Below are 13434 nucleotides of genomic sequence, written 5' to 3'. Positions count from 1 at the left end.
GCTGTGACCAGGGGAATGATGTATTCTGACTGGTTAATCTTGGGTGGTGTGTCCACTTCTGGAGCTGGAGGGAGTTGGCCCACTCTTCTTGAAACACGTGGACTGAGAATGGGAAAGAGGTGGTTCCACAAAGGAGAACAAGTGCTGTTAACAAAAGGAAAGGAAAGGGATGCATGGCGGGTGAAAGCAATGGCTGTCTACCATGATATCCTTGTTTTTTTTTTTTTTTTTTTTTTGTCTTTTTGCTACTTCTTGGGCCACTCCTGCGGCATATGGAGATTCCCAGGCTAGGGGTCCAATCGGAGCTGCAGCCACCGGCCTACACCAGAGCCACAGCAACGCGGGATCCGAGCCGCATCTGCAACCTACACCACAGCTCACGGCAATGCCGGATCGTTAACCCACTGAGCAAGGGCAGGGACCGAACCCGAAACCTCATGGTTCCTAGTCGGATTCGTTAACCACTGCACCACAACGGGAAATCCCATGATATCCTTCTAATTCAGGTACTTTCACCCTCTGAGAGGTGGATGGGCTCGTAGAACATCTTAGAGTTGAGAGATGTATGATTCCCTGAGCTTGTATGAAGAAAACAGTCTGGCACATATATAATATGCACCTAGCTTCAGGGAGAGGACCCATGGCTTTTACCAACTTCTCAGATAAGAACCACTGGACTAAGAAGAACCCTTCATTTTTTCAGATGATGAGGTGAGGGCCCAAAACTCTAGGTGACTTGACCTTGGAGACACTGTGTCCAGCATCATCTATCCCCCAGGGTTTTCTAACAGGACACTAGCCTCTGGATACTGTGTTAAAAACAGGCTTCTCTGGTCAAAGACATTTGGGAAACTGCACAGAATCCATCTCTAGAGAGTAACAAAGCATTGAGGCATATTACAAGCTCTGAGAAATCTTATTCTAAAGAAGTGCATTTAACTGTATTTAACCCAGAAACCTATTTGAATACTCTTCAATACTCTTTTCACAAGCTGCCAGTAACACACTTCAGGAAACTGTGTTGCAGCACCTTGCTGCTCCTTTAGGCTGGGTGCTCTCCTATGGGCCTTTGCTGGGAATCTGGGACACCTATTTCCAGGGCTGTGGCCTCCCAGTTTATTTGGTTCAATTTCAGAGATTTCAGGACACGGTCACTTTATTCTATTTTATTTTTATTATTGTTAATATACACTGTCATATTCTATTCTAAGAGATTGGATATAGTTCCATATTCTATACAATAGGACTTCATTACTTATCCATTCTAAATGTAATAGTTTGTACCTACTTACCCCAAACTCCCCATCTATCCCACTTCCTCCCTTACCCCCTTGGCCACCACAAGTCTGTTTTCCATGTCCATGAGTCTATTTCTGTATTGTATAGAGGATCATTTGTGCCTCATTTATTTATTTATTTGTTTATTATTTATTTATCTTTTCATAGCTGCACTGTGGCTAATGGAAGTTCCCAGGCTAGGGGTCAAATTGGAGCTGTAGCTGCTGGCCTACACCATAGCCACAGCAAGGTGGGATCTGAGCTGCATCTGCAACCTACACCGCAGCTGATGGCCACGTTGGATCCCCAACCCCCTGAGTGAGGCCAGGGATCAAACCTGCATCCTCATGGATACTAGTCGGTTTGTTACCACTGAGCCATGACAGGAACTCCAATTTGTGCCATGTTTTAGATTCCACATAGAAGTGATATCATATGGTATTTGTCTTTCTCTTTCTGACTTACTTCACTTAGTATGAGAGTTTCTAGCTCCATCCATGTTGCTGCAAATGGCGTTATCTTGCTCTTTTTATGGGTAAGTAGTATTCCATTGTATATGTGTACCACACTTTCTCAATCTATTCATCTGTTGATGGACATTTAGATTGCTTTCATGTCTTGGCTATTGTGAATAGTGCTGCAATGAACATACAGGTGCATCTATATTTTTGAATGAAAATTTTGTCCAGATATACGCCCAGGAGCGGGATTGCTAGATCATATGGTAGTTCTATATTTAGTTTTCTGAGGTGCCGCCATACTGTTTTCCATAGTGTTTGTTTCACATTCCCACCAACAGTGTAGGAGGGTTCCCTTTTCTCCACACCCTCTCCAGTTATTTGTGTACTTGTTAATGATGACCACTCTGATCATCGTGGGTGGTACCTCATTGTAATTTTGATTTTCATTTCTCTAATAATTAGTGATGTTGAACATTTTTTTCTTTTGCCTACTAGCCATCCATATGTCTTCTTTGGAGAAATGTCTATTTAGGTCTTCTGCCCATTTTTTGATTGGGTTTGGTTTTTTGTTGTTGTTGTATTGTATGAGTTGTTTGTGTATTTTGGAGATTAGGCACTTGCCAGTTGTATCATTTGCAAGGTTTTCTCCCATTCTCTGGTTGGCTTTTCATTTTTTTTTAATGGGTTATTTTTTTGTGTGAAAGCTTTTGAGTATATTTTGTCCCATCAGTTAATATTTGTTTTTATTGCCATTATTCTAGGAGGCAGATCAAACAAGATATTGCTGTGATTTATGTCAAGCAGTATTCTTGCCTATGTTTTCCTCTAGGAGTTTTATAGTATCTGGCCTTTCATTTACGTCTTTGTTCCATTTTGAGTTTGTTTTTGTGTATGGCACTAGAGAATGTTCTGATTTCCTTCTTTTACACGTAGCTGTCCAGTTTTCCCAGCACTGCTTGTTGAAGAGACTCTCATTCCTCCACTGTATGTTCTTGCCTCCTTTGCCATAGATTAGTTGACCATAGGTGCTTGGGTTTTTATTTCTGGGCTTTCCATCCTATTCCACTGATCTGTATTTCTGTTTTTGTGCGAGTACCATACCACGGTCACTTTCTAATGTATAGACGCTCCTCTCCACTGCCTGTACTTTATCACCCTCACTGGTCACCTCAGGGCAGTGAGATGCTTGCCTCTGGCTCAAGCCAAGAGGGAAAGGATGACCACAGTTAAGTGTAGGCCCTTAGCCGGGCCCTGGTCAGTGCCGTGTGCCTGGGACAAGGGCGCTGTCCGAAGGTTGCTCTACAGACTCTTTGGTGGTAGGAGGGGCTCATCTGTTCTCTTTTCCTTCCAGCCCAACACCCACTTCCTCCCAGGCCCTCCTAGTTGCATCACCCCATGTGGCCTTCCTGGTCTGGTTTTCTAGACCTTTCTCCTTTCCCATTGCTTATGTGTTTTCTCAGTCATTAATAATTATAATAATGCTAGTCAGTATTTACTGGGAGCTGACTATATGCTGGAAACTGTTCTAAGATTTTAGATGTATTAATCACCAATTCTTCACTAACTCTTCACAAAGACATTATATGATAGGTTCTATTCTGCCTCCACCTTATCGAGGTAGATGCCTATTACGTTCTACATCCAGGGATTTGCAAAGCTCTGAGGAGATAGAGAACAAAACAAACCTATGTCTATGGCTGGCCTTATTCCCTTGGAATGGCTGTCTCAGGTGAGCCCTGGGGATACAATACCTCAGTGCTCATGAAAATATTAACAGGCACTAAGGGCACAGTGGATTCCTCTGTATCCAGAGGACATGTTCTGCTTTTATTCACTGTCTTGGGAAGATCAGATGTCTTTAACTTGAGAATGATCCTAATGAGGAGAGTTAGATCTTGAGCGAGGGATAGGAAGATGATTTTTTTCATGCAGGAATCTTTTATTCCCCCTTAAAGTAGACCATGCATGTAACTGCCTAAGTGGGACTGCTCCTACCGGCCGGCCGTCTCTTCATTCTTGTATTTGGGATTTCTAGAGTGGGAAAACAAGAGTGCTTGTAGTGGGGACACAGAGAGAGGCAATGCTTACAGAACCATTTTTGCCAAGACTTTAGGCCAATAACAAAACTTAGGGACCCCTCTCAATTACCTGTTTTTCCCTGGCTGGGACCAGTTTGATTATATTTTGATAGGTTTCTGTTCACATGCATATGCGTAATCTGTGCCTTTATGGTTTTCTTATTCCTCAGAAGAGCCCAGTGTCCTGATATGAATCCTACCCCTAAAAATCACATGAAGGAGTTAGTGGCCAAATGTATACCCTTCCCCAAATTTCTTACATGTCAAATAAGGACGTGGACATCAACATAGGATTGTGAAGGGCTTTCTTTCAGATGAACTAAAATGTCTTCTCACCATCTGGGCCATTTTTTATAGATTGCAAACCTGTTTGCAGAGTATAGAGATTTTAACACAGCTTATATATAGTTGTGGGTCTTTGGTTAAGGAATTGGGTTAAGAAAGAGGAAAAGAGAAAAGTACCTGGTGAGTTCAGGGCTGGTAATGAGAGGCAGGGATGGGAGAGGGTAGAGACCAGGAGAGGTTGGAGGGAGCAAGGCTGAGGATAACCATGGATGCCAGTGCCCAGAATAAGGGGGAAGGCAGAGGAGAGTTAAGAGGTTTCTAAGTTATGGACTTACCTGTGCTTGGCCTCAATGGGTGTATTATGGAAGTCCATATTCCAGAATCTGTGGAATGTGAAGATGGAGGCAGAGGGTAGAATTATGCTGCCACAAGCCGAGTCTGGGGCTACCAGCCGCTGGAAGGGACAAGGAAGGATTCTTCCTCTACAGGTTTCAGAGGCAGCATGGTCAAGCTCTCACGTTGATTTTGGACTTCTTGCCTACAGAACTGTGAGGCAATAAGCTTCTGATGTTCTAAGGCACCATGTTTGCGGTACTTTGTTGTGGCTGCCCTGGGAGACTAATATTAGGAAGAAGGTAATTACATTTGCTAAGGCTTCCTACGTGCCAGGCACTGTGAAAAGGGCATCATAGTCAGTGCTTCTCTTTATCTCCATGGCAACCTTGAGAGGTAGGCACTATTGTGATAACTGAGGTTAAGTAATTGCTCAAGAGGAGATAATGAGTACTCAGTGGAGCCTGGGGTTTCCAACCAAAGCCAGCTCCTCTCACCACACCACAACTCTCAAATCCCTGGGCACCAGTAATGGAATTGATGGCTAACCTGGGAGTTTTCAGTTTGAGGCCACCCTGGGGACTTGGTCTGAGGCTTCTCTTAGTTGTCACAGAGCTTACTGGTGTCTCCTAAAACTGTCACCCTCTGCTCTGTTACAGGAGTTTGAAAATGTCTGCTCGCCTTTAATATCATTTTCTGCATCCTGCTCCATCCATCTCTCTGGGTTTAGTATCTCTTGGATCAGTTTCTAGCCTGGGACAGGCCATATGCATTTCAGGAAATGCCTAGGAAAAGGAACTTTTGTTTTGAGAAGCAATGTGATGAACTATTATTATCACAGTTCTCTCTAATAGCTTTGCTATTCTTTGTCCTACAATGGAAACTTCTAGAGGTCTTTTTTCAGTTGTAGGAAAGTCTAACCTGGGACAGAAGAACCTTGGATTATCATCCTCATTGTCTTCATCAGAAATAATTGGTCTACTGCATTGAGTCTGGTATTTTTCTGCATAGCAAGTTAAATAGGCATGACCCTCATTTTCATACACATTTCAATTGATGACTAGCCTTAAAATTCCACAAATAGTTTAGAGTAATGAAATCATACACACAATAAAATCGTGACATCTAAACTTAAACATAACAGATCCAAGGTGTAAAATTTTTTGAGTAGATGTCTGGGTAAGAAGAAAATATAAAATGCACATATGCTAAGTCCATCAGTTTGAAACTGATCAGGAGGGAGAAACCACATAGTCATTTGGGCGTGGAAAGTTTAATATAAATAATTATTGACTGTAACAGGGAACTGAAGCAACAAGGGGTTGCCTGGGAAGAAGTAAAGAGAGGACAGTAGAACATCAGACGAGGAGAGGTGTGGAACAGATTGGAAGAGCAGCGATGGGGAGCAGACACAGCTCCCAGTGCTGTGATACAGTGGGAGGAGGATGCCCTCAGGGCTGAGACCCAGACTGGTTGGAGACAGAGCAGCTGGGGCTGATTGGATAGCAGAGCAGTCACTGTGATTCGGTGCTGTTAGAATTATCTAGAAATTCACCCCTACGAACTTGCTGGCAATCTGCCCTCTGGCGTGTTGGAGTAAGCTGTTCACAGGGAGATGAACACGCAGATGTCTCAGTGGGAAAACTCTGCTATAAATCTGCCCAAAGGCGTGCTGGGGAAGTTGCTGGCTGCTGGGCAATGTTGACCACTGTGCTTTGCAGGAGTCAGGCTCTGGGGAAACTGCTTCTGGGGCAGGTGCTGGGCACTGGGGAAGCCACATGTGCTGTCAGAGGACCCTAGAGAAGCTGTGCACCCTGCAGGAGTCTGGAGAGCAAGCACCAGCCCAGGAAACAAAATCCTTTCATCCTGAAATGTCTCTCCAGAGCCCACTGCTGATAAAGGTTAACCGTGCCAGCTGACAAAGAAAAAACATTTAAAGGGCCCATATCCATTTTCACAGAGCAGACAGATGGATAGAGCATTACATTGTTAACTGGCACACCAAGTCATAAAATTCTAAATGCCTTCAATTCTAGCTGTATCTAATATAGCTCTAAATAGAACTGGTCTGAAATTGGTGCTGAGTTTCCTGGTGGCCAAGGTGAAATAAAAAACATGATCAGTTTTCATCATCTATAAGATAATTGCTTTCAATTCCTCAAGAAAGGCAAAATATTTTGTAGAACAAATATTTAGAGACATCGTCTCATGTGGTACCTACTTTCAGAAGGCACTGGAAGATGGAGGGCACAACATTCCCATAGTAATATCCATCCAAAATAGGTTTTCTGTAATTTTATAGTTTTCCTCAATTAAAGCTGAAAATATAACATACTTACAGAGATCTTACTTTTTTTTTTCTTTTTAGGGTCACAGCCACAGCATATGGAAGTTTCCAGGCTAGGGGTCCAATCAGAGCTGCAGCTGGCAGCCTATGCCACAGCCACAGCAACATGGAATCTGAGCCACGTCTCTAACCTACATAGCAGCTCACGGCAACGCCAGACCCTTTACCCACTGAGCAAGGCCAGGGATTAAACCTGCAGCCTCATGGATAGTAGTCTGGTTTGTTACTGCTGAGCTACAGTGGGAACTCCCTGAGATCTTACTTTTTATTGGACACGGATATTTAGAAACTTACCATCTTATGTAGGAAATATTATGGTACTGAAAATAAAGTCAGTTTTACTTCTGATGAGAGAAGAAAGTCAAGTACCTAGCAAGAGAGTAACCAATAATATTCTCTCTGAGTGAACAGAGCATGATAGAATGAAAAAGAAGAAAGCAAAAAAGTGTTTTTGACTTGGGCCACTAGAAAATGTTAACCTTCCTGTATACCTATTGTTATAAATGTTTGAATAAGAGTATTTGAATAAGAGTATCTAGGATGTAGATACCCATCTATACCACACTCTTAGTATTTTCTTGAAAACTGAGGCTTTTGGAGTTTATTCTCAGACAGGCCTCAGATACTATGGTTAGCATACCATTAACTTGAAGAGGTAAAGTCAAGTTGGGTTTCCTCACAGATGTTTGTGAATGTATGAGAGGTTTCTAAGTGAATCTCCATGCCACAAAGAGGCAGCTGTTTCTCTCACTTGTTTTATCTGACTTGACTCTTTAGGGAGGGTAAGAGGAAGTGTTACCCTTTATCCTCCCTAAAGAGCATGTGTTCTCTAAAGTCCTCTCAAAGTTAGAAATATTGGTAAACTTTCTTTTGTTGAGCCATTCTCCATGTTAAAGCAAGATGTTTTATGAAAATTTACTTGAAAATCTTTTGGATATACTCCTTCTATAGAGACCATGCTTGAGTGTAACAACATGGAAGAAGGTATCTTAGTCACTGGCCAGTGGTTAAAAGCACTGTCTCTGGAGCCAGCTTGTCTGGGTTTAATTCTGGGCTCAAATCCTGTGTCTGTCTCTTATGTGTTGTGTGACCCTGGTTGAGATAGTGCCTGGCCCTCTAGGGATATGAAATGAACAACAAGGTGAAAGTACATGCTGAGCGGTAGGACGGGTTGGGGGAGCTCACCCATATGGCTGTGGCCAGGTAGAGAATTTTGGAAGGTATGTGGAGACATGCTGGAAGACAGACCAAGACCCTATTGTGTTTGAATGGTGGTCTAAGGACTTTGCTCTGTTTCCTGAAGGATTTGGGGGTTTACATCATTGGCTTTTCATTGGTGCTACCACCAATGGGCATGTTCCATTCTTTATGGCTGCCCAGTATTCATAAAGAAGACCTATGAACATTGTGCCCATGATTGGAAAACTTCCCAAGGAGGAGATGTACCAAGTCCCTGTGGCTCGTACCCAGCGTCCCTCAATTAGGGCACAGGCATGTGACCTGGGTACCACCAGTCAGACTTTGAACTGGAAGCTGGTGAAGCCAGGGATGATGTGAGATCCATCTTGGCTGATGTCGTGGGAAGAGCATCCAGTTTCTGGAGTCGGTTGCGGCAGAGGATCTAGGGGAGCCAGGTGTACCCACGTTGGCAGGGTTGGTTGTGTATGCCTAGCTCTTTGTAACCACTGGGCTGATTGAATATGAATTGGGGCATTTTATTGGCTGCTTAGCCCCCAAGCCTACTAATAGTCTCTTCTAAATGTACAGTGAGTGAATTCATCTCCTTTTTTTTTTTTTTTCATGCTTAAACTATTTAGAATTGGTTTAGGATTGCCTAAAAGTGAACTAACAGGGCAGAGTGCTAAGGGGGCAGTGTGGGACAGGTGCTCTGTAGGGAAGAGCCACACTTTTGCATCTTTTATTTGAATATCTATGCCCTCTCTTCTTCCCCGATCTTCTGGACAATTTATGGACCTATGTGCCTTGATCTATAAATCAGTCTATATGATTTATAGGCCTTTTGGTGCCTTGGGTCAGCTGTCTTTGCCACCTTTATGAGCATAAATGATCACACATATCCCACTTATTTCATGCTATCTTATTTGACACATTTGATGCACTGCCTTGACCACATAGGATGTGGAGCCCAAACTCTGAACTCAGGATTCCTGATGATTTAGGACTTTCTAAAATGATAAAAATTATAGAGTGAGTGGACAGATGGGCAGGAAAGAAGATGGAAACAGAGAGAACGACAATTCTTTAGTGCCTGAAGCCGAGTGGAAAGAAGGGTGTTGTGATCAGGGGTCAGAAGCATGAGCAAAAGGAGAGAGAGAAGGAGGTACCAAAGGCACCCCAGGCTTGCCTCCTGCCCCCGCCCTCTCCCATTTGTCCTCTTTGTTGTTAACACAGCATGGGAGTTTCTGTTGCGGCTCAGTGGGTTAAGGACCTGATTAGTCTCCATGAGGATGTGGGTTCCATCCCTGGCCTCACTCAGTGGGTTAAGGATCTGGTGTTGCCATAGCTGCAGTGTAGGTCACAGATGTGGCTCAGATCTGGTGTTGCTGTGGCTGTGGTGTAGGCTGAAGCTGCAGTTCTGATTAGACCCCTAGCCTGGGAACCTCCATGTACTGCAAGTGTGGCCATAAAACAAAAACAAAAACAAAAACAACACCACAAGGTGCATGACCCCGTGGGGGCCATCCCTCCATGGCACCCTCCTGCCAAAGATTCAGTGAGCTTCTCACCTATATTTTCTTTCCCACTCCATCAGCCTGGGAAGAAGCCTTTGAGGGAACAAGATGCCATTGGGCTACTTTTACCAAACAAGTTAACTTTCATTTAAAAAAAGAGAACTCCCAGTTAAAGGGGCCAAAGGACTGGAGTTTAAGAAGCTGCAGAGATCTGAGCTTTGTGGCCTTTGGTGGGAGTGGCTGGCTGGCTGGCTGGAAATGGCTGCTTTAAGAGGAAGTTCCCGTATGGAGTCTGAGAATTTTCCCTAAGCAGATGTTGGGAGAACAATTCTTAGGAAAAGCCCCGGAACCAGCCTGCAAGCCATATGGCTGAGCTAGGAGAAGCTGGGAGCTGTACTGACTTCATTAGGGATCTGGAGGCAGAGCTTGGACTTGGGGCACAAGAGCACATGGTCACAGGGAGAATCCTTATTTTAGTTACCCACCCGTCGGATATATTCTCTAAATAATGTATTTTTTATTGTGGTAGAATATGCATAAGATACAGTTTACTGTTTTCACCATTTTTAGGTGTACGCTTTAATGGCATTAAGTACATTCGCATTATTGTGTAATCATCACCACCATCCATTGCCAGAACCTCTTCTTTTCCCCACCCTGAAACTCTGCACTCATTAAACCTCACCTCTCCATTTCTCGCTCCTCCCAGTCCCTGGTAACCATCATTCTACTTTCTGTCTCTGTGTTTGATTACTCTAGTTACCTTATATAAGTGGAATCATAGAGTATTTGCATTTTTGTGACAGGCATATTTCTCTTAGTCTGTTGCCCTCAAGGTTCATCCGTGTTGTAGCGTGAGTCAGAATTTTCTTACTTTAAGGACCGAATAATATTCCAGTGTGAGCATATACCACATTTGTTTATCCATTCTCCCGTCGATGGACGTTTTGGTTGTTTCTACTGTTTGGCTATTGTGAATAGTACTGCTGTGAACATGGTGATGAAGAGGTCTGTTTGAGTCCCTCCTTTCAATTCTTTTGGGTATGTACCCAGAAGTGGAATTGCTCGCTCTTCACTTGTGGGTGTCAGAGAGAAGGAATGCTCAGAGTTCATCATCTTAGAAACTGGCGCACGTCTTTCCAGTCGACCTCAAGTGCAGAGACAGTGGTATCATTACTAATACTTACTCTAATATAAAAGACAACGTTCAATATTTATAGTGAGCCAAGGCCATTGATTTAAGCAGATGCCATGAATGATATGAGTGTTATTTATCTGTTGCAATACCACATGCAGGAAATGATGGGTATTTCTGATTTAATTGTCATCCATCTGTCAGTGCCCCCCGTTTGCTACAGCTCATAACTCACGTAACCTTTTTCTTTCTGAATTGTATATAAATGTCTTCACTGTAGTGTGTCATCTTTACCTGCAGTTAATACAGACTAAGGATATGTGAGCCAAAAAGCATATTTTTAATTCTTTCCCAGTTTGCCATCTCATCTCCATGAGCTGTGGAGTAAAATAACAGAAATGGCAAGAAATATTGAAATATGAATCTGTGGGTTAATTTCTGTGTCCTACTTCTAAAGCCAGAGAGTATTTGTATTAAAGAAGACTTCATTTCCCCCCAAATGTACATTTTTTTAAAAAGATTACAAGCCATTGACATACATTTGCTTGTATATGTAAAATGATTTGAAAAGTAAAAGACTTCCAATTTATAAATTTCCTGTGCTATTCCTTCAAAGCCTTATTTATTCTCCCTAAAAGCACTCAGCAAACCACAAATGCAGTAAAAAAAAACATGTTCTAAAGGCAAGCTGGACTCAGGGCAGTGGCTTTTGATCTGGGATGTGTGATACATTGACTCAGTGTAGAACATAAGCAGTTTGTATCTTTTATTTACAATCACTTAAGTCTAACTGCTTTAGAAGCTGAAGGTAATTTTCGACTGATACAGAAAACCTGGGGGAGCAGTTTTGGAGAATTTGAAAAGATACTCGCAGCCAGGATCTGAGTGCCTTCCGGAGGAAGTCCCACCCCGGTTTGAGACCATCCCCTCTGATCTCCTCTCTATTCTTTTTGCCTTTGTTTTTTCCTCAGACCACAGTTATGGCTGTTACTGTTGGTGAGGGAGGCTCTGTGCTCTCACCCTGACTCCCCTCCGTGAGCTTGGCTGAGATGAAGAGCCTTCTTGGAAAAGACCCGACATGAAGCTGGCTCACTGGGAGACCAGCTCTCTTCTCCGGCTTCCCCGCTTTGAGTCATGCTCAGCAGGTTATCAGGGAAACCAGTATTCCATGCTCGGACGTGAAGGTTTTGTTGATTTCTTTTTCCAGCCTGTCATTTGGCTGTAAGCTTGGTGACTCAGGCACGGTCGGTTCCCTGTTGTGGGAACAGGTGATGCTTCTGTGTGCTAACAGGCACTCTTCCTGAGGCAGTCGCCTCCTGCAGCTTCCGAGCATCGTCTGCCCCCTTGTTCGGTGGCCTGGGAGAGAGGACACACTAAGCATTAGCTGGTACCTCTGGAGAAAACCAGTTCAGAGACTCCGCTTCCCATGTCTGCTGAGTCCCCTACTGCAGCCTGTTGGGAAAACTCTAGAGATAATATTGGTGACGCGCTCTGGCTCAGAGCCTCGCCATCATCGTCATCATCACCACCACCTCCATTTAAAGATCACTTTTATTAAACACTGGATCCTACAGGATTTTCTATTTAATATGGAGTCGAGAAAACAGCCTGGATTCCTTCGATTTAGGATTATAACCTGATAAACACACTGGTATGGGCACAGATGAATAGGTATGATAGAAAGATGAAACCCGCTGGCTCACAGCCAGCCTGGATCTTAAAAACTGGATCCCTGATTGGTATATAGGGAGGACTTTTATCTCAGAGAAAAGGGGGGTAGCTCACTTTTCTCTGGTTGGTATTTAGAGGAACAGTGAAGCAGGGCTCATGTTGCCTGAGTCTTGGTGGTCCCGGAGAGTGTGGGCTGGGCGGGAGTATGGGGGGTTCTGGGTGCTCAGCTTTAAGGCATGTAGGACTGAGTGGATTAAGTGAGCTTTGCCCAGCTGCACCTGGGATGGCTGGAAGGCTCAACACAGTAGAGAAAATCCAGGTTCCAGGCCCAGGCCCAGGGCCGGTTTTGAATCACAGCCCTGTTACCTGCTACAATTTGGGGCAAACCATGCAACGCGAAATCTTCAACCTCATTTTAGAATAGGAAAAAGAACCTGATGTATTTGAGGTCCCTGGTGTGGACCACAAAGAGTGACAACAGTTATCTTGGTACATAAGAAAGGACAAGTAATAATACCTGGAAGGAGTTCCCACTGTGGCTCAGTGGGTTACGAAGCCAACTAGTATCATGCAGACGCGGGTTTGATCCCTGGCCTCGCTCAGTGGGTTAAGGATCCAACGTTGCCGTGAGCTGCAGTGTAGATTGCAGACAGGGCTCGGATCCCGCATTGCTGTGGGTCTTCCAGGTGTGTGGTATAAGCTGGCAGCTGTAGCTTCCGTTCGACCCCTAGCCTGAGAACCTCCATATGCCTGAGGTTGGCCCTAAACAGAAAAACAAACACATACCTGGAAGACCCACATGAAAATCCCTGGAGCCTTGGATTTCATCATGAGTATGCGTTTCCTAAAGCTGGCGTGACCCCCTGCTTAAAATCTAGATTTTGTGATGTACAAAGATCCTCAATCTAAAGAAGACAAAACCGTGTTTTTTATTTTTAAACTCTCAAAGCCCTGTTTTAAAGTGAGTTAATGGGACAATTTCTGCCGCAGGCAGGGAAATTCACCTCCTTTCACACCGGCTTGCACACGGCGGCGCCTGTGGAGGTGGTAGGGTGGGGCCTCTGCAGCTGTGGGTTAGCTGCAAGCCCTCCACACTCCTTCTCTGCATTTTGGCTGCTAAGGCTGACCACAGCTTCCCTTTTCTAAGTTTCCT

The 13434-nt window shown here is 44.0% G+C and overlaps 2 long non-coding RNA genes across 2 annotated transcripts in view; one reads left to right on the top strand and one right to left on the bottom strand.

The window, feature by feature from the left end:
• LOC110255830 overlaps positions 1–13434 on the top strand; it is a 161953-nt gene that overhangs the window by 130523 nt on the left and 17996 nt on the right. The gene's annotated exons all lie outside the window — the stretch shown is intronic.
• LOC110255831 lies at positions 11296–12833 on the bottom strand. Its single transcript, XR_002336700.1, has 2 exons — positions 12396–12833; positions 11296–11966 (listed from the first exon to the last, which is right to left on the bottom strand). It is a non-coding gene; the product is annotated as an uncharacterized LOC110255831 (long non-coding RNA).

The sequence above is a fragment of the Sus scrofa genome, chromosome 11 (assembly GCF_000003025.6).
Source record: "Sus scrofa isolate TJ Tabasco breed Duroc chromosome 11, Sscrofa11.1, whole genome shotgun sequence".
Classification (NCBI taxonomy): Eukaryota; Metazoa; Chordata; class Mammalia; order Artiodactyla; family Suidae; genus Sus; species Sus scrofa.
The sequence above is the reverse complement of the archived record's forward strand: the minus strand, read 5'-3'. Positions and strand labels throughout refer to the sequence as shown.